An 18,774-nucleotide genomic window follows, 5' to 3' on the forward strand; every position below is an offset into this window, starting at 1 on the left:
TCTTTCCCTCATACTTGGGTAAACCTGTGATAAAATCCATTGAAACCTCCTCCCAATGTTGGCTTGGAATGGATAAAGGTTGTAATAGACCTGGTGTCTTAATTGTTTCAACTTTATTTTGTTGGCAAACCAAACATTCCGCCACAAACTTTTAAATATCTGATTTAAGGCCCTCCCAAAAAAATTCCTTCTTAACCCTGTGGTAAGTTTTAAAAATCCTGAGTGCCCTCCTAAGGGAGAAGTGTGCAATTCCATAAGAATCTTTTGTTTTAGCTAGGAATACTTACAGAGGTATAAGCGATCTTTGTACCATAACGAATCATTTTGCCAGCTAAATGTATCAGACGTACTGAAGTCTTGTTGTAACTTTCGAATAAGTGGCCACACTTCTTCATCGTTCTTCCATTCTTCCCTTGCTTCGTTTATCCAATCTGGTTGGATAATAGAAATGGCGCACAACAATGCTTCCACATTCTCATCCTTTCTTGAGAGTGCATCTGCCACCACATTTTGCTTCCCTTTTTTGTAGATGATTTCAAAGTCATAACCCAACATCTTTGTGACCCACTTTTGTTGCTCTTCAGAGGATAATCTTTGTTCTAAAAATTATTTAAGGCTATCATGATCCATTTTTACCTTGAAGTGTCTTCCCATTAGGTAGGGTCGCCATTTCTTAAGTGCATGGATTATTGCCAACATTTCCTTCTCACAAATAGCTTTGTGTAAAAACTTTCCCTTGATTGGACGACTTTCAAAAGTAATGGGTCTTTCATCTTGCATTAAAAAAACACCAATTCCATTTCCTAAAGTATCATATTCCACAATAATGGTTTTTGTGAAGTATGGTGTAGCTAAGACCGGTGCTTGGCACATTGCCTCTTTAATATGCTCGAAGGCCTTTGTTGCATAGAAAATTTTAGGGGCGAATGTTCGCCCTTTGGAAAAATTAAGGGGTTCTAAATTTTTAGTGGGCGAATATTTTGTATCATAGCACATTTTTACAAATCACCTCAAATAGCCCACCTTATTTTAAGGGAGAGGGTAAAAAAGGTAAATTTAGCCCTTGAAACTAGGAGTTACAACCTTCCATTCACCCATTTTCAAGAATAGGTTTTATTTAAGTGAATCCATTCACCCATTTTCAAGAATATGTCTTATTTAAGTGAATCCTATGGGCCAAATACCATATTTATAAAAGAGGTATGGTAAATTAATAAAAATATAAATAAATGAGAGGTATGGTAAATAAATAAAGCAAGTCACCTTATATACATGCAAGGGTGTAAACAAATAAAAATATAAGTAAAGTGGAGGTATGGTAAATAAATAAAACCTCTTTTTATACTTACTCAAAAGGTATGGTAAATAAATAAAAATATAAATAAACTAGACGTATGGTAAATAAATAAAACCTCTTTTTATATTTAGTCCATAGCGCTCGTTCTATTTATGAAGGCTCAAGAAAGAGGTTTTATTTAAGTGAATCCTATGGGCCAAATACCATATTTGTAAAAGAGGTATGGTAAATTAATAAAAATATAAATAAACGAGAGGTATGGTAAACAAATAAAACATTTTTTTATATTTACTCCATAAGTCACCTTATATTTATGAACACTCAAAAAATGCGTTATATTTAGGTGAAACCTATGGGAAAAATACTATGGGACTAATACCATGGACTAGATTGTTATTAATACTATGCAAAAAAACATTATTAACCCTAATATTATTATTAATAAAAATAAAAATGGCACATGGTATTGATCCATGGTATTCACTAAAATGGCACAGGGTATTGACCCATGGTATTGACCTGGAATGTAGCCTATTTAAATGGGGGAATTAAACCAGCATAGATCCATCTTTACTTTGGATCTACTAAGCCCCGAGAGGTATCAAATATCGTGATATGCAAACTAGCATAGAGTGAAAAAATATTTGATCCCTATCGGGGCTTGGTGGATCAAGAGTAAAAATGGATGTTGTAATTTAATGTATGTTAAACATTTTAGCTTGGATAAAATAAAAATAAAATAAAATTCAACTATTAATTTTATTAATTTTTATAAATTACTAATAGTAATTTTTAAGCTCCATGTTTATGATAACCCATGGTATTGACCCATGGTAATACCATGGTATTCATGTGAGCATAGACTATTTAAAGGGGAAATTCTATCATCTTAGATCAATTCTAGGTCTACCAAGTGCTCAGAGGGATAAATAGATTTCATCCCCCTAAGAGTGGTAAATGTGGAGTTAAGATGAATATAGGTTGGTTTTTATGATAATGAAGATATTTACGCCGTAAGGCGTTTCCCTCTGAGATCAATTCTCCCAACTGCCTCTCTGTCATCACTTTACGCCGTTAGATCTTTGTTAGACGACTAGATTATCCTCAGCCGTTGATTTGAATGGGTTGGTGACCGGTTGGGACTCGTTGCGCCCGTTGCTTTCCCTTCATGTAACTGCATCACACAGAGACACTCCGTGATCATAACAGCACAATTTCGAACTTTAGATTAGCGCAAGCCCTTTCTAGTGGTCGGCCGCAGCGGCACAACCAGACCAGATCGCAGAGAAGAAAGATCATCCATATCCTGTGTAAATACTCCCCTCACTCCTCTTTTTTTAATCAGGTTGTTTCTTCTCGAGCGCTCTGAGTCTGCGAAGCTACGAGCATCCTAAAAATAAAGTGACAGCCGTTCCAGCCATGGAGGAGGAGCTCTGCGGCACAACATTTAAGGTATCTGCAAACTAAATCTCCTTGATTCCTTCCTCTGCCTTTCTTTGTTTGTGTACAGTCTCTGACGTGCGTACGTGGTTTTCAGGTTGAAAATGAGAGTGTCATTGCTGGTATCTTGTAAAATTATTGCAGATCTGGATCATCTGACCAGCAGATGGACAAACTACTCTTAGAATAAGTTTTGTGCATAGATACCTGAAAGATCTGGTGAAGCAGGTGGCTGCGACTGTTAATACGCCAGAGATGTGGAGTCATTAGATATACTTCAGAGATAGCAGATAGGTGCCTTTTTGCTGATTCTGTTTTCAGTTTTTAAGTTTAGCTACTTGGATTTTCTCCTCAACGCCAGTGGCCTGTGTAAGCTTCCGACTTGCTTAATTCAATTTCAGAAGGTTTTGATAATGCGCCCCAGATTTATGACCATAGAAACAGTTGGTGCCATGTCTTTAAGTATAACATTTATGATAAAAATGAGTTAATTATTTGGGAAAATAGAAATCCAGGTTGCAAACTCAATATATTTGTCTTTTTTTTAACCTGCATGGGCCAGAGAGCACAGATATATATAAAATAATTAATGTATGGCAGTACGTATTTTGTCTTTTGAATAATTTTGTCAACCAAGGTAGATCCAAATACATTTCTAGATACTCGATAAGATTGGGTTGCTATTGATTATGATATTAAACCTTTTGTTATGTAACACTATGTTTTGTTATGTAACACTATGTTCAAAGTGTGAGGAGATCTAATGGTACAATTTAATTTCAAATTTATTTTGAAAAATGATAATTAGTTTTTTATTTTATAATATTTATTTTTAAAAATTTTATATATTAAAAAATTTGATACTCTAGTTCCTGTGTATCATTCTCATGTTTTCTTGTAGTTAGAAATTACCCCCTTTAACATTAACTCAGATGTCGGGATAAAGACATGTCAACTATGGTTCGAGCTCAAGTAATACGTGTTAATTGCTTGCTTGTAGAATATAGATTAATAATAACAACAATTTTTTTAAGTCATTCTACATTGCGTAATGTTTTCTCGTTATCACTCTTTCAGGTTTCTCCTAGTCATTAAATGTTCATAGATAGATATTGAGCGGAAGAATTAGCTGAATCGACGCAAGCTGTCCCACTGATGCAGGAAAATAAGACTACCACTTACTTGAAACAGAACAGTGATTTAAATCGGATCCCAATCTTTCAGCCTGACCTTCTGTTTTAATGGATTGCTCTAAATTTTTGAGATCTGGGCTTGAGTCTTGGAAATAATTTTCAACTTTCTTTTCTAATAGGGTACATGATATAGGAGTTTGGCTTGTAAATATATCTCTTTGCCGAAAACTTTTAAGATTCCAGTATGATAGTTTGTATTCATTTGCAAACGTGCTAAAGCAATTTCCCAAGATTTTCCCAGATTCCTACTTCGTTGAAATAAATTTAAGTTCTTTTCCCATAACGTTTCTCTAATTATTTGTTTTGAGAGAGGGAAGGGGGAAGATTAGTTATTTATAATCATATGGGCTACTGGCACCTGTTACCCCGAAAATTCTGCTCATATGATCTATCATAGGCTGCACTTCCAATTTCCCAATAACAGAATGGTGCCCTGAGTATTTATTTGAACATATTTTGTTCCCATATAAAATATTAAGCATTCCTTGAAATTGTGGGTTTCTTGACATTTGACCAATAACTATTTGTTTTGCTAGGATATTGATGATTCAGTGCCTTTCTTTTGGGGCACTGAAGCTGATGATTACCTTGTACTATCTGATGAGCCAAATGTCCTGAAAGAAGGATGTGGAAAATCTTTTGCTCCATTTCCCCGAGGTAATATAGGACTGCTAAATTAGAGCTTATCTGTTTTTTAGCTATCTGGCACATGAAAGTGTAGTTGAATGTTGGCTATAGAGCCTCTAATGTAATATCGGTTGTTGCATTTTCCTTCGCAGGTTGTTACTTCTCTACATCAGGTGGATTGCAGAGCTTTGAACATCCAATACAACACATACCAAAAAGACTAGTATTGCTGTCAAAGTATTAGGAGACAATGTCTATGGATCCAATTTGAAGCTTGAAGTAAGGGCATGACCATGCAGGATCACACAACATTCACATTTCATAGCTGAAACAATTTCTGCCTCATGTTATAATTCAGTTATTGAGTGGGAAGCCAAGAACTTGTTAAATGTCTTTTTATAGGCAAACGCCATAAATGAATTGCTGTTAATTTTTGAGTTAAGATGTTCTTTGCTTAGGTCAGTTACTTCATTAATCCATTAGCTCATTATTAATTCCATTAATTCATTAGCAATCACATTAACCATTATCATATGACAGTAACTAATGAAAGAACATCAAAGTTCAAAGGCTTAAAGCCAGGGCAAAACCCCACAAGGTGGAAAACCTACAGATCTTTTCTTCTTGATAATATCAAATGTTCAGAGAGAGATAAATCCATAAGTACAATGATACATTAGTCAAAGTGAATAGATTGACTTGCCATAGATGATCCCAATCCACTGTCCAAACGTCAAAGTCACATCATCTGCACATTAAAACTGGAGAAAAGGTAGCAATTTGTGGCTCAGTGGGATCAGGGAAATCTGCTCTGATATATACAATTCTTGGAGAAATCCCAAAAATTTCAAGAGATGTAAGTTGAACATTAACTACTCTTCTTGAGCAAAAGTAACCATTTCATAGTTCAACAAGATTGTAGATGCAACTTTTTTGCTTTCTATGTACATAAATTCTTCCATAAACTTTTTGATTGGACTACGTGTAGGTTGAAGTACATGGCAATGTTGCCTACGTGGCACAAACAGCTTGGATTTAGAGTGGTATTGTCAGAGATAACATACTCTATGAGAAACCAATGGACAAAATTCAATACAAGAAGGCAATAAAAGCTTGTGCGTTAGACAAGGATATAGGGAGTTTTGCTCATGGAGATATGACAGAGATTGGGGAGAGAGGATTGAATATGAGTGGAGGACAAAAACAAAGGATTCAGTTGGCTAGAGCAGTATATAACGACGCTGACATTTATCTATTGGATGATCCCTTCAGTGCAGTCGATGCTCATACAGCATCAACTCTATCGAATAAGGAGGAGACATTACATAAGAGAGACTCCAAGACTTGCTAATATCGCTTGTCATAGTATGAAAAATCTGGTTTACCTCTGTATCATATCTGTAAAGATCTTAGAATGAGATCCAGACATATTAATGTGAAAATTTCTGTGCATATTGAATATAAAAGATTTGAGTTTTGGGTTATCAAAGCTATAGATTGAGAACTATATGGATTTCTTGATAGGATGGTTGGTTCGATTTGTATATCAGGATTGCTAGCTTCTTTGTGGTGGTAGTGTGAGATCAATTGGGAATTGCTACTCGTTTCATGCTTCAAGATGGAAATGAATTTCCCAATGATGGTGGTGATGAAGGAACCCAGCAAAAGCACAGAGAATAGCATAGTTGATTGAATAAAAAAATCAATTGTGTAAATACAAATAACACACCCTACAAAGTGATGTTTTCTTGAATATTGATCAATATGAATGATTTTCCTTTCACAATTCTTGTGTTTTGATTCTTTATGAATAGGAATTGATTCATTCAACTAAAATTGGTATTGTTGATTTTGGTGGCACTTCTGTTCTCCAGCTTGATGATTGGGTGTTGTGCCGAATTTACAAGAAAAATGGTCATTCTCAGAGAGTACAAGCGGTAGAACAAGATGAAACTCTGTCTTTTGCCTATATGAACCATACCATCACAAAAAATTGTGTATATATCATTTCACCATAGAAATTGAAAACAATTTTTAGAGTGATAACTGCATCCTCAAGGTATTCTCTTGCTCCTTTTATTTCTTCCCTCTTGCATTGGAATTTTGTGGAACTCAGTTGAACCCAAAAATCATCCTAAAGTTATATAGGTCAAAAAATTTCCTAAAGTCACATTGCGGCTTCAAATTTAAACATAAATACATATAAACAGAAGGTAAAGTCTCAATATTCGATTATATGAGCAAATTACATAGCTTATTCAGCTAGCACGAGACCAGACTTGACTACATTAGTCAAATATCTTTCCAACTCCACTAACTACACCACAGTTCACATCGATTGACTGATGACTTGATCTCCACAGTTATTTACTTACTGTCCAACAAGGAGACCAACATGTTAATCATCTGGATTCTACAGCTGGGATTGTGACTTGATAAATAATGAGAAACATACATATTGCAGCAATACAAAATGTGCACACAAAGATACTTCACTAATTCTTTATTCACTGGTACCTCTATTTATACACAAACACAGTAGTGGAGTCCTGCGGAAAGTTTTCAGCTTCAACAGCAACTAACCTCCCTATTTTAACTCATTAACCTACAGCTAATCATCCTTAACAAGCACTTATACATGAGCTGTTTGTACTCTAAAACAGAATCCCTAAATAGCCTATTACATTTATGTATTGGAGAGTTATTCTCTAACATGATCAGCAACCAGAGAATAACAGAATTTATATATTGCTCTAGTACAAACGAAGTTGAAATGAACTCTTTGAATTGTTCAAAACATCATTTTTGGAAATAATGTTTCTTGACTTGTTCTGAAATTGTACCCATGTTTTCTGGATAGGCTGCATTCTTTTCACTTTGGACAATGCTTCAGACCATAAACTTGCAGTCCTATCTCCAAGACTATATGATAGAATGATTTTGAGACTTGCTTCAAGGTTTAACGGGTAAATATATAAACATTTCCATTATAATTTTATCAGGATAATTCATTTAAACAGGTTGGCTAATAGTATCAAAGATGAGGTCAGCTAATTGTTAACACTATTCAATACTGGAGTACAATTAAGAAAGCATGGTAAGCTCAAGTAGAATTGCAAGATTATTGTGAAACCCACCATAACTCCTTCCTTTCAGAATAGAATTTGAATTAGTATTTGTGGGATTGCTTGAAAAATGGTTGGAAAGACATTGGACTTCACTCTTCTTTTTCTGCCAAAGTCAGGAACTTATGGAAGGTAAATTTCATCTACATGTCCAGAGTTGCACATAAACATTTTAGGATGGTTATAAGTGGCGTGTCCGTTATACTTAATTCTCAGTTGCAGATGACATTTTTTGTTATTTCACTGATAGTCTTCTCTGTGTGGATATTACAGCACAGAACTCCGGAAGCTAATCATAAAGGCAGCCTTACAGCATCAGTGAAGCCTCATGCATGCAAAATGTATGTTTTGACATTTAGCCCCTACAGTCATACCTCTCCATTGGATTCGATTTATGATACTTTTGGGATACCATTATGTGATAAGAAGCATTAAGAAAATAAGAAGCATTGAGAAAATCGATTCCCCTCAAGGAAGATCCAGGGCATTCTTAAGGGTGACGTTTAAGAGAAAATCATGAATAATACACAATCTACACAATTGAGCATGACAGATATTCAAGGGAAATTGCTCTGCTAGGGCCTAGTGCTTATGGAGATAGATCTAGATTATAGAAAAAAATTTATTTCTTCTTTGGAATGTGTTTTTATCTAAATTCGTGGGGAGTGAGTGAAAGCAGGTTTGGCAATGTTATTAGGAGGCCCACTAATTTTGAATGAGACATCGTTCTTTACCTTTTATTCTTGTATGTTTCTTTCCAGATGAACACAGGTGAAAACCAATTATAGTCTCTTTTGAATTAAGATAATTTACCAGGGAAAATCAATCAAGCATTTTGAATAATAAATCAGTGGGTTTCTTCTCAGAGAAAAAGTGAAGGATAGACCAGTGGCTCGAACTTTAATGAGAAGGATGGATCATGTAGGGAATAGTGGAAAGTGCAACCTTTGTTTGTTTCCACCTTGTTGGTGTTGCCAAAATACCATAATAAGTGGTTTTGTTGGCACCTAAAGACATGCATGGAGAAGCTTCTTGTTGTGAAGAGTTATATTACATCTTTGTAATGGATAGCCCTGTTTCAAAAGAACAAATATATTCAGTGTCTAGCTTTTGACTTAAGTTATTTTTAGACATATGGTTGTCTTGTTCTTCAACTTCATAGTTGTAATCATAAGTGATATGGCTGAAGCATCCTCTTTGGCCATTTAAAATAGCAGCACTTATCAGGGTGGGTGCCATTACATGGTTTGATAGTTGTAATCATAAGTGATAGGGCTGAAGCATCTTCTTTGGCCATTTAAAATTGCAGCACCTATTAGGGTGAACTCACCAATGAAAGGAAAATCAATCCAACTGTTAATTTTAATGACTTAGCTACCTACGAGCTCTGTTTTTTGTGGAGACTGCTAGTCATATATGTAGATATATCGATAGATGTTAGTGTGAGAAACTAAACTACATTTTATTGAGTGAAGGAACGAATGCAAAGGATGTGATTACATGGTAGGCAGTGACTGTGCCTAGTATCTACAAACTTTCTAGATATAAACTTGATTTTCATATCAAACTTGTCAGACATATGCACCTTTTTGGAATGAAATCCAGAACTTGTCATCATGGAAGGAATAAGATTAGCTGGACTTCATGGAGAGAGAGGTGTGCTCAGGACTATAGTTGTACTATGTTTGCTAATGAAAATGGAATGAGAATATAGTATATCGGAGTAGGAGCATGACAGAAAGAAAAGCTATAGTGGTAGAAGTTCTAAAAGGAAAAGACATAGCAGTCAAAGTGTGCTCAATGTTCTCTAAACACTGAACTTACACTGCGATATCTTCTCCTCCTTGCAATTTTACCCATGATCGCCAATTCATAGAGAACTTGCCTGGTCTTCTGACTAAACATGTATTGGTCACTTCGTTTTTGATATCCTCCAACGACTTGTTTTATTGTGATCAAGAATGACATTCTTACATTTCTTTCTCTAGCTCTAATTGAAATCAAAATCTACACAGTTGAGCATGACAGATATTCAAGGGAAACTGCTCTTTGGGACTTTCTAGAGAGTAGGAGCATGGCAGAAGGAAAAGATATAGCAATAAAAGTGCCAGAAGGAAAAGATATTGCAGTCAAACTACACTCATTGCTCTCCCGACAATGAGCTTTTATTGATATATATATTCCTCCTTGCAATTTTACTAATGATCACCAATCCAAAGAACGCTTGCCCAATCTTCTGATTAAACACGCACTGGTCACTTGGTTTCTGATCATCCACCCTTGCTTTCAATAATTTCCATTTACATGTCCGCTATTCTTCCCCACTCTATTCCTTACGGCGTTTCCTTTGCAACATTAGGTGCAAATGCTAGTAAATAGACTTAGGAAATTATATTGTAAAAACATCTTAAGGTGAATGGTTAAAGCATAGACATTGGACAAGTATATTTGTATACTTCTGTTTTAAACTGAAACAAATCCAGGGCTAAAAGGAATGGATTGATTGCACTAGTCATCCTTCTATAACTTTCCAACATATGCTGGAGTAAACAGATTGTAATTTGGGTAATTTTTCTAACTGCAAACAGGAACATACTTGTGTATTGGTAGGGTGGTTACAAGGTCCCTAGAAGTGATGAATTTGAATTTTTCTTGGTTTTATATATAGTATTAGGTTTTTTCTCATGCTTTTTGTGAATGACACGCGTGAATTTTATCCTACACCCACTAGGTGATCGATATGTAATTTCAGTAATTTTGATTTCAAAAGATATTTTAAAGAAATGCAATGATTTCATTTGTGTATTCAATAAACACAATATTCTAATGGAATTCTGCATTTGTGGTTTACCTATATAGATTCCATGGAGAAGTGTTAGTGGTGTGACATCAATTGTCCTCAAGCAGAGGCTTTAGTTTTACTCTTTTTGGAAGCAAATACTTTCTTCCAAAATTTTTGAGTTCCATGAAAAATTTGAAAGTCCTAATAGTATTCAATTATGGGTTCAAGAGAGACATAGTATTCAATTATGGGTTAAAGAGATCCACATTGAATGATCTATCGGCCTTATCTTCACTTACTTTAAGACTATTCACTTGGAGAGCCTGCATGTGCCCCCACTTCAAGAGCATAGTAAAGTCATGTAGAACTTAGAGAAGCTATCTTTAAGCTTTTAGTGAAGAATGGAAAAATGTTTGGGTTCAATAACAACCAGTCGAGCATTAAGCTTCCAATAATGCTAGATTTTAACCTCGAGCACTTTTGTGATTTGGAGGAGATGCCCCCTCGTATTTGTGACACATCTTCAGTTGTGAATTGGACTATTACTAACTGTCATTTCCTTTGAAAGTTACCTGATGACTTGGGGAACCTCAACTCTTTAAGAATGTTAAGGAAGGAAAAAAAGTACATTATGCTAAGTTCTCTTATGCTTTTCAAGTTTTTCTTGGATATCTACAACGTTTCAGGTAGGAAAGTACATTCTGTTAATGAAAATTTGTCTTGATAGAAAGGCCCAACTTCAAATTCTAATGCTTTCAAAAAATATTGTATAACTGTAATGTTTCTAAAAGGAAAGCATATTTTTTCAATTTAAGTATCATGATCCCATATTCCAACTTATTTTTCAGTAACCCATTAGACTTTGTAGCTTTGAAAAAATCCATGTCTTTTGATAAGATCCTCTTCCAAATTAGAACGCAATTTCCTTTTGGCAATAACCACATGCAATGTCTTGATTTTGTTATTGAGAAAATAGAGGTTGTGAAACAAGCTTGTGCCATACAAGGACTTGATTCATTGATTATGTATCAATTATGGCTCTTGATGTAACAATGTCTTGATTTTGTTGCTTGAAAATAGAGGTTACGCTTTACTATTTCACAGAATTTCTTACAATCTTTCCATAAGTATTGATTTGTAATCTCAATCACTGAGGGATGATAGTAATGACAAAGGTAATATTCCATGGTTTGAAGTTACCCTCTTACTAAATATTTAAATATATCACCACAATTTAACTGTTAGTTAAAGGAATTGTATTTGATTTGTAAACAATTCATTGCTTGATTTATAGATTTTGATTTTTTCCCTTTTTTATTTTTTCTCAGATTTGGTATGAGATATCTTCCAATATTTGGGTTCCCTAGTTTCCCCACCATAGCTATGAGGTTCAGATGCTATCATTAAATATTCTCAGAACGTTACAAATTTTCTAGTAAGTGTACTTTGAAACATTGTTGTTGCTTTTCCATGGTGTTAATGCAAATAAGCACTACAACTAGTGCCATTATTTAGATTAAGTGTCGAAATCTAGGTGGTCTTTTAATGATGGAGCGATTTTTTTCTAGCTACTAAGGCCATATGCATTTTTTTCTCTTATTTTGTCCTGAGATATTCAAATTCAGAATAAGAATTGAGGTCTCGTTTCCACTGTAGATTGCAGTCAGTTTCTTGAACATAATATATAGTAGATTATATTTTACTAATCAACTGTGGATGTGATCCCTCGCAGGAAAGGAAATTCAAAGTGACTTTGATTTCACATTGATTTGTCAAAACATCCACACAAGAAAGGAGATTCAAAGTGACACTGATTTCACACTGATTTGTCAAAATGGAGGCAAGAGAAAAGGAAACTTTGTATTTAACAATGCTCTTAATTTCATATGTACATGCACAGAGATATTAGTAGAAAATATTGAAGGGTTGCCTAAGTAATATTTTCCATTCCACTACATTCTTACAGCTTGTAAATAAATAACTCAGAACAATTCATTACACTACTTGTTATTCTTTATGAATCAGTGGTTAAGATTTTGATATTGAATTGGCTAAGATTTTTCTTCCTTCTGTGAAATTGTGTGATCTATAATGCTTCTTTTCCATTCACTATGTATAGCATATAAAGTGTGTCTAATGGAGTAGGAATCTTGGAAATTCTTGTGATCCTTGAACTATGTTACAAGGCAGAAACCCAACAGGGCAGGGTAGGTGCATCCCCACAAAGGGGTTACAAATACCAAAGTTGGTATTGGCTAGTGCCTTGAGCTAGAAAATTTCCTTTACCCTTGTATTAATAGTGAATCCGGAGAGGATTCTAATATTATCTTTATAAGATTTATATTAGTTAAGATTGATGAATAAAATTCATGAGACATGAGCTAGGATGTCCTTGCAAGGTGGTTGTTGATTATTGGAAGCTATGATGGCCATTATGTCAGGCTAGGTGGTCGCACTCCCTTGATCTTGAGCACGATTGTGATCAAGATGGAAGACTTCATAGTCTGGATTGATTGTTTAGCAGTGATAATTAGTGGGTTCATTCACAAAAGCTTTTATCTCACTAATCCTTTTGATAGAGTTGTCAGATTCAATTTCCAAAGTTTTTAATTACACTATAGAGTTGAGTTCTGAGAGAGTTGTGATTCACAGTGTTAAGTATAGCAACTATGACACTTGAATGAAGACAAGCATAGTAGATGTATCAGACTCTGTTATAAGCTTACCTGCATATTATAAGGGACTTGGTTGGATTTTTTATAATTTTATAAACAAGTTCCATTTCGTGGAAATGTTAAAAAAACAGTGATATTGCCACCATGTGGCTCTTGTCATATATGGTTTTATACTTTTTCAAAAAATTCTCTAAGAGTTCACAATGCTAAGATTCACTAGGACCTTACAAAGTTTTATTATTTAGTGAAAGACTCACCAAGATCTTACAAGATTTTATAATTGAGTAAAATATTCGCCATGCCTGGTGAGAGATTCGCCAAAAAATTATATATACATATTATATTATTGATAAAATCGCCTTCCATTTTTCCTATATACCATGGAGATTCGCCCATTTATTATACATATAAATTTAGGGGGGGTTCTTAAAATTTTCCCTGCTTTGTTGCTTCTGGAGTCCATGAAAATGCATCTTTCTTCAATAATGTTGTTAGAGGTGCTACTATTCTCCCATAATTCTTAACAAACTTGAGATAATACCCTGTCAACCTGAGAAATCCTCACAGATGCTTTATGGATGTGGGGATTTTCCATTCCTTAATGGCTTTAATTTTTCTAGGGTCTACCTTAACTCCTTCATGAGATACAATATGACCCAGATATTCCACCTCTTGTACTCCAAAGAAACATTTGGATCTTTTTGCATATAATTGTTTCTCCTCCAATAGTTGTAGCACCCTGTCAACATGTTCAACATGATCCTTCCAAGACTTGCTATAGATTAGTATATCATCAAAAAATACTAACACAAATTTTCTAAGAAATGGATTGAAAATGGAATTCATTAAACCTTGAAATGTTGAAGGTGCATTGGTAAGGCCAAAAGGCATGACCAAAAAATTATAATGACCCTCATGAGTTATAAATGTTGTTTTCAAAATGTCTTCAGTCTTCATTCTAATTTGATGATATCCTGAATGAAGATCCAACTTGGTGAAGTAAATTGATCCATGCAATTCATCCAGTAATTCATCAATGACAGGAATGGGAAACTTATCTTTAATAGTGAGTTTGTTGAGATCCGTATAATGTGGACACATGCACCATGATCCATCCTTCTTGTGCACCAATACTACTGGAGCAGAGAAAGAACTTTGACTCAGTTGAACTATACCAGCCTCTAGCATTTCTGCAACCATACATTCAATTTCACTCTTTTGGGCATATGGATATTTGTATGGCCTGATGTTTGGAGGAACACTTCCTGGAATCAGATGAATAGCATGATCATGATCACGAATAGGTGGGAGACCTTTGGGAGTCTCAAATACCTTGGAATGATTGTCCAAGACTTTTTGGAGATCTGGAGAAATAGATGATTCCAACATGGAAACATCTAACGAACATAATTGTGCATTACACCTCTTTGTTCCTTTTTTAGAAGCTTTGTCATACCGTTAGAGCTGATTATCTTTCCCGGTTTCCCTGCAATACCCCTTAATTCAACTTCCTTTCCTTCCACAAAAAATTTCATGAAAAGTTCTTGAAAATTAAAAGCTATTGTAACCAAGGATTTATCCATTGGACTCCTAGTACAACATCAGCACCTCCCATTGGAATGGAAAGCATTGGGCTAGTCAATACATATTCTACCATGGATAGCTTGATATTATGGCACTTTCCAAAGCAATTTATTGTTCCTCCATTTGCAACCATCACTTGACACTCAGGTGCTGGATATAAGAAGCAATTCAATTCTTTTGCTACCTTACAATGAATAAAATTGTGGGTACTTCGTGAATCAATCAACACTATTACCTTTTTCTTCTTGATTTGTCCTTCTATCTTGATGGTTTGAGGAGTGGTAATCCCCACCAATGCATTACAAGATATGGTCGGATTCATTCCTTCTTTATCGAGGCTTTGTTCCTGGAGTATATCCTCTTCTTTTGACCTTTCTTGCTCCTTTTATTCTTCCTCTTCACAATCTATGTAGAATAATTTCTTCTCAACACACTTATGACCTTTAGTGTATTTGCTATCACAACTGTAACAAAGTCCTTTTGCTCTTTTTTCTTCCAATTTTTGTGGTGTCAACCTTATAGGTTGTGGAAGACTAGGGGCAACAACACTTCCATCTTTATAGTTGTGAGTGGTATGCTCCCTGGTTGCCATAATTTTGCTTTCCATTTTTCTTTCTAACCTGAATGCCTTCTCTAATGAATCAAGTTCCCAAAGGTGAACATCATGTTGGATATTATCCTTTAAAGTCCTTATGAACACATCAATCCTATGCTCCTCTGGAATATTTTTTACCCTTATGTTCAATTTTTGGAACTCCTCAATGTGCTCCATTATTGAACTCTTTTGTTTGAGACTTATCAATTGGCTAAAAAAAGTGTTGCTTTTTGTATCCTCATAATGTGTTGTCAATTCTTCCGTAAAAATTTCCCAAGTGATAATTTGTTTACGAGAGCAAAGCCATTGATACCATACAAACTGATTTGGTTCCAAATATAAAGTTGCAATGCGTACCCTTTTGTGTTTTGCACATTATTGAGATCGAAAAATTGCTCCATCTGTAATATCCATGTTGCGGGATCCTTGCCATCAAACTTCCTCATATCAATTTTTGGAATATGGTGGGTCTTTGATCCAACATTAGAGTCTATGGAATCATGATTAACATTTCTTTTATTCTCATCATGAGTTTCCTTTACTACCCTTTCACCATTAGTGACCATTTCTTGTAGCAACTTATTCATATTTATCTTCAATTCTTCCATCTTATCATCCATGCCATCAATTTTAGCGTCCATGCCATTCATCTTAGCTTCCATGACATCCATATTAGCTTCTACGCCTTTCTTTAAACAATCCATCTTAGCTTCTACACCTTTCTTTAAACCATCCATCTTAGCTTCTACATCTTTCCTTAAACCATCCATCTTAGATTCTGTTGCTTTTTGTGCAAGTGACACTTGGTCTCGTAATTTTGATATATCATGTTGCATTTCTTCCTCTTCTTCATGAGTCATGCTAGATCTTTCAAGTTTCTTACTAGGTGTTTGCATTTCTTTCCTCGGGGCATCAATTACCAATTCAAACTAATTTTTCAAACCAAGCTTATGTAAAAATTTAAAAAAAACTACACACCTTTTTTCACTTTGTAGAAGCTTGATATTGAATCTGATGTATCTCTGCAATTTCGAATCATCTAGTTCTAAAATTGTGATCTGTAGTAGCCCTCTGTGTCCTCTTTCCAATGCCACCAATCTGATCCAAATTGGATTCTCCAAGGAAGAGTTATGCACAATCTCCCAAGATGACCTAATTATAGACTAGTTCTGTAGATCGAACTTGTACGACGTGCCATGAGTCACTGTTTCAACCTTTGGCTCTGAAAAATATATACAAGAAACTACGATCCATCCTCTTTCTATACCTTCTTATGAAATTTCAATCTGATGCTCAGAGAGAAAGTTATGACGATTTTTCCCAGGTCACCTATTTGGAATGTAATTCAGGAGTCTGCAAAAATACCAACTTCCTCAGATCATATCTCCACAAATATAGCGCGAAAAGCTCTGAAATTCTGACCCAAGATTTAGCACGATTTCTTCTCAAATGGGTTTTTTTAGCTTCTGAAACGTAGCAAAAAAAAAAGAGGTTATAGCAAAAATGCCATGATAACCTGTTTGGAGAAGCGAAACCCTACAATCCAACACTCTAGTACCAAATGTTATGAAACCAGCTCACAAAAATATAGAAAAGAGAGATCAATGCCTTAGAATTCAGCCCCTTCGAGGGGGCAACCTCCTTTACCTTACACAAATGAACAATTCTTGGATGATTCAAATGACAAAACCTCCTTTCTATATATTGGAGTCTAAGGAGTCATAATATAACCCAGCCAACCTAACAATAATAATATAAAGCCACAAAAATAACAATAGAGGGATTCTATGGGGCATAGTAATAACAATATGGGGACAATAGGGACACAACAATATTAATAAGGGATACAACTACAATAGTAATGGGGTAATCACTAGTATTATAGGGACCCAACAGTTTTCACCTTTGAAGAAAGAGCATCATCAGATCCTTTTCCTTTATCAGGTGCTTTATATTTACAGTCCCTTTTGTAGTGCCCTTCCTTTCCGCATTTCCAGCACACCACCATTACAGGGTTTCTTGGAGATTTGGATCTCCCTCTAGATTTAGACCTCCCACTCGATGACTTATTTTTGTTTATGTTCTAGGACCGTCCTTGTACAAAAAAGGCATCACCATTCTGGCTCTCCATATTTTTCCATCTCATTTCCTCCGTCAGCAAGAATGAACTATTTCATCAAACTGCAAGGCAGTTGCATTGCTACCTATTGCAATAACTAGACTATCCCACGAATCTAGTAGAGAACACAACAAACTGATGCACTTATCTTCATTTGAAATTTTAATATCAACAGATAATAACTGACTTACCACAGTATTAAATGCATTTAGATGCTTTGTCATCGAGTCTCCATCTTTCATCCTCAAGTTATACAACTTTTTCCGTAGGAATACTTTATTCACCAAAGACTTAGATTGGTACAAAGTCCCTAACTTTTCCCACAAATCCTTTGTTGTAGCTTCCCCTGATACATTCAACAATACTGAATCTAAGACACACAATCGTATTGTGCTCTTTTCCTTCCGATCCAACTTCTTCCATTCTTCATTGGACACTCCCGTTGGCTTAGTACCTAGATCTACCACGATAAACTGATCTTTATCCACCAACAGATCCTCCATATTGAGTTTCCATAACTCAAAACTCTGACCATTAAATTTCTCAATCTCTATCTTTCCACTGCCTGCCATCTTCTTTCACCACCAAAATCGATCCCGCAGATCTCCCACTAAACAGGGTCTACCACAAGCCCGAGCGAAAACCCTCAGCAACAAAGGCGTCCTCTTGAAGCCAAAAAATCTCTGATACAAAATCTAGGTTTTAACCCCATACAGAAATTACCTGGATACAAATTCTAAAACACAGAGAATAAACAATGCGAGAGCATAACACATAAAACACATATACACAGATATTTTTCTCTGGATCCCAAAACCGGGACTACTAGCTTGATTTTTCATTATTGTTCCTTTCAATGTTCCAATACATATTTATACATGTTGAAGCATCCAATACCATGGACCGAAAACCATCACGTCCAAAACCATGGACCGAAAACCATCGTGTCCAAAACCATGTGTGAAAATCATGCACAAAACCATAGGTAGGTCTGCCCAACCTAACATAGGGTCCAAAAAACAAAATTTTTGCCTTGGACCCCATAGAGGGGGGTTACCTACATCCTTCAAACCCCTGTGACTTCCCCGCTACACAATCGGCGCAACGAAGGGGGGCCCCGCCCCTCCCCCCAACCCCCCAGTTAACTAGGTGGGCTAGTCGTGGAAAGAATATCACAACCCAACAATTTAAAATGGTTCTTCCCCAAATCATAATCCCGAGATGTTTTTCTAAAGAACTTAATTGTACCATCCCTATGGAAGTTATTCATAACCTGTCTCAATTTAAGTTCAATGGTGAGGACGAATCAAATTTTCATGAAAATATATTTCAAGTTG

The 18,774-nt window shown here is 35.4% G+C and overlaps 2 long non-coding RNA genes across 2 annotated transcripts; both read left to right on the plus strand.

Moving 5' to 3' along the window:
• Nucleotides 1-2,302: 2,302 nt before the first annotated feature.
• On the plus strand, nucleotides 2,303-3,151 carry LOC149238157 (uncharacterized). Its single transcript, XR_016245346.1, has 2 exons — nucleotides 2,303-2,749; nucleotides 2,835-3,151. It is a non-coding gene; the product is annotated as an uncharacterized LOC149238157 (long non-coding RNA).
• Nucleotides 3,152-4,469: 1,318 nt separating this feature from the next.
• On the plus strand, nucleotides 4,470-4,808 carry LOC149238158 (uncharacterized). The gene is made up of 2 exons (XR_016245347.1): nucleotides 4,470-4,587; nucleotides 4,710-4,808. It is a non-coding gene; the product is annotated as an uncharacterized LOC149238158 (long non-coding RNA).
• Nucleotides 4,809-18,774: the final 13,966 nt, after the last annotated feature.

The sequence above is a fragment of the Pinus tabuliformis genome, chromosome 8 (assembly GCF_031772625.1).
Source record: "Pinus tabuliformis cultivar Carrire ecotype Pingquan chromosome 8, CPIR1, whole genome shotgun sequence".
Taxonomy (NCBI): Eukaryota; Viridiplantae; Streptophyta; class Pinopsida; order Pinales; family Pinaceae; genus Pinus; species Pinus tabuliformis.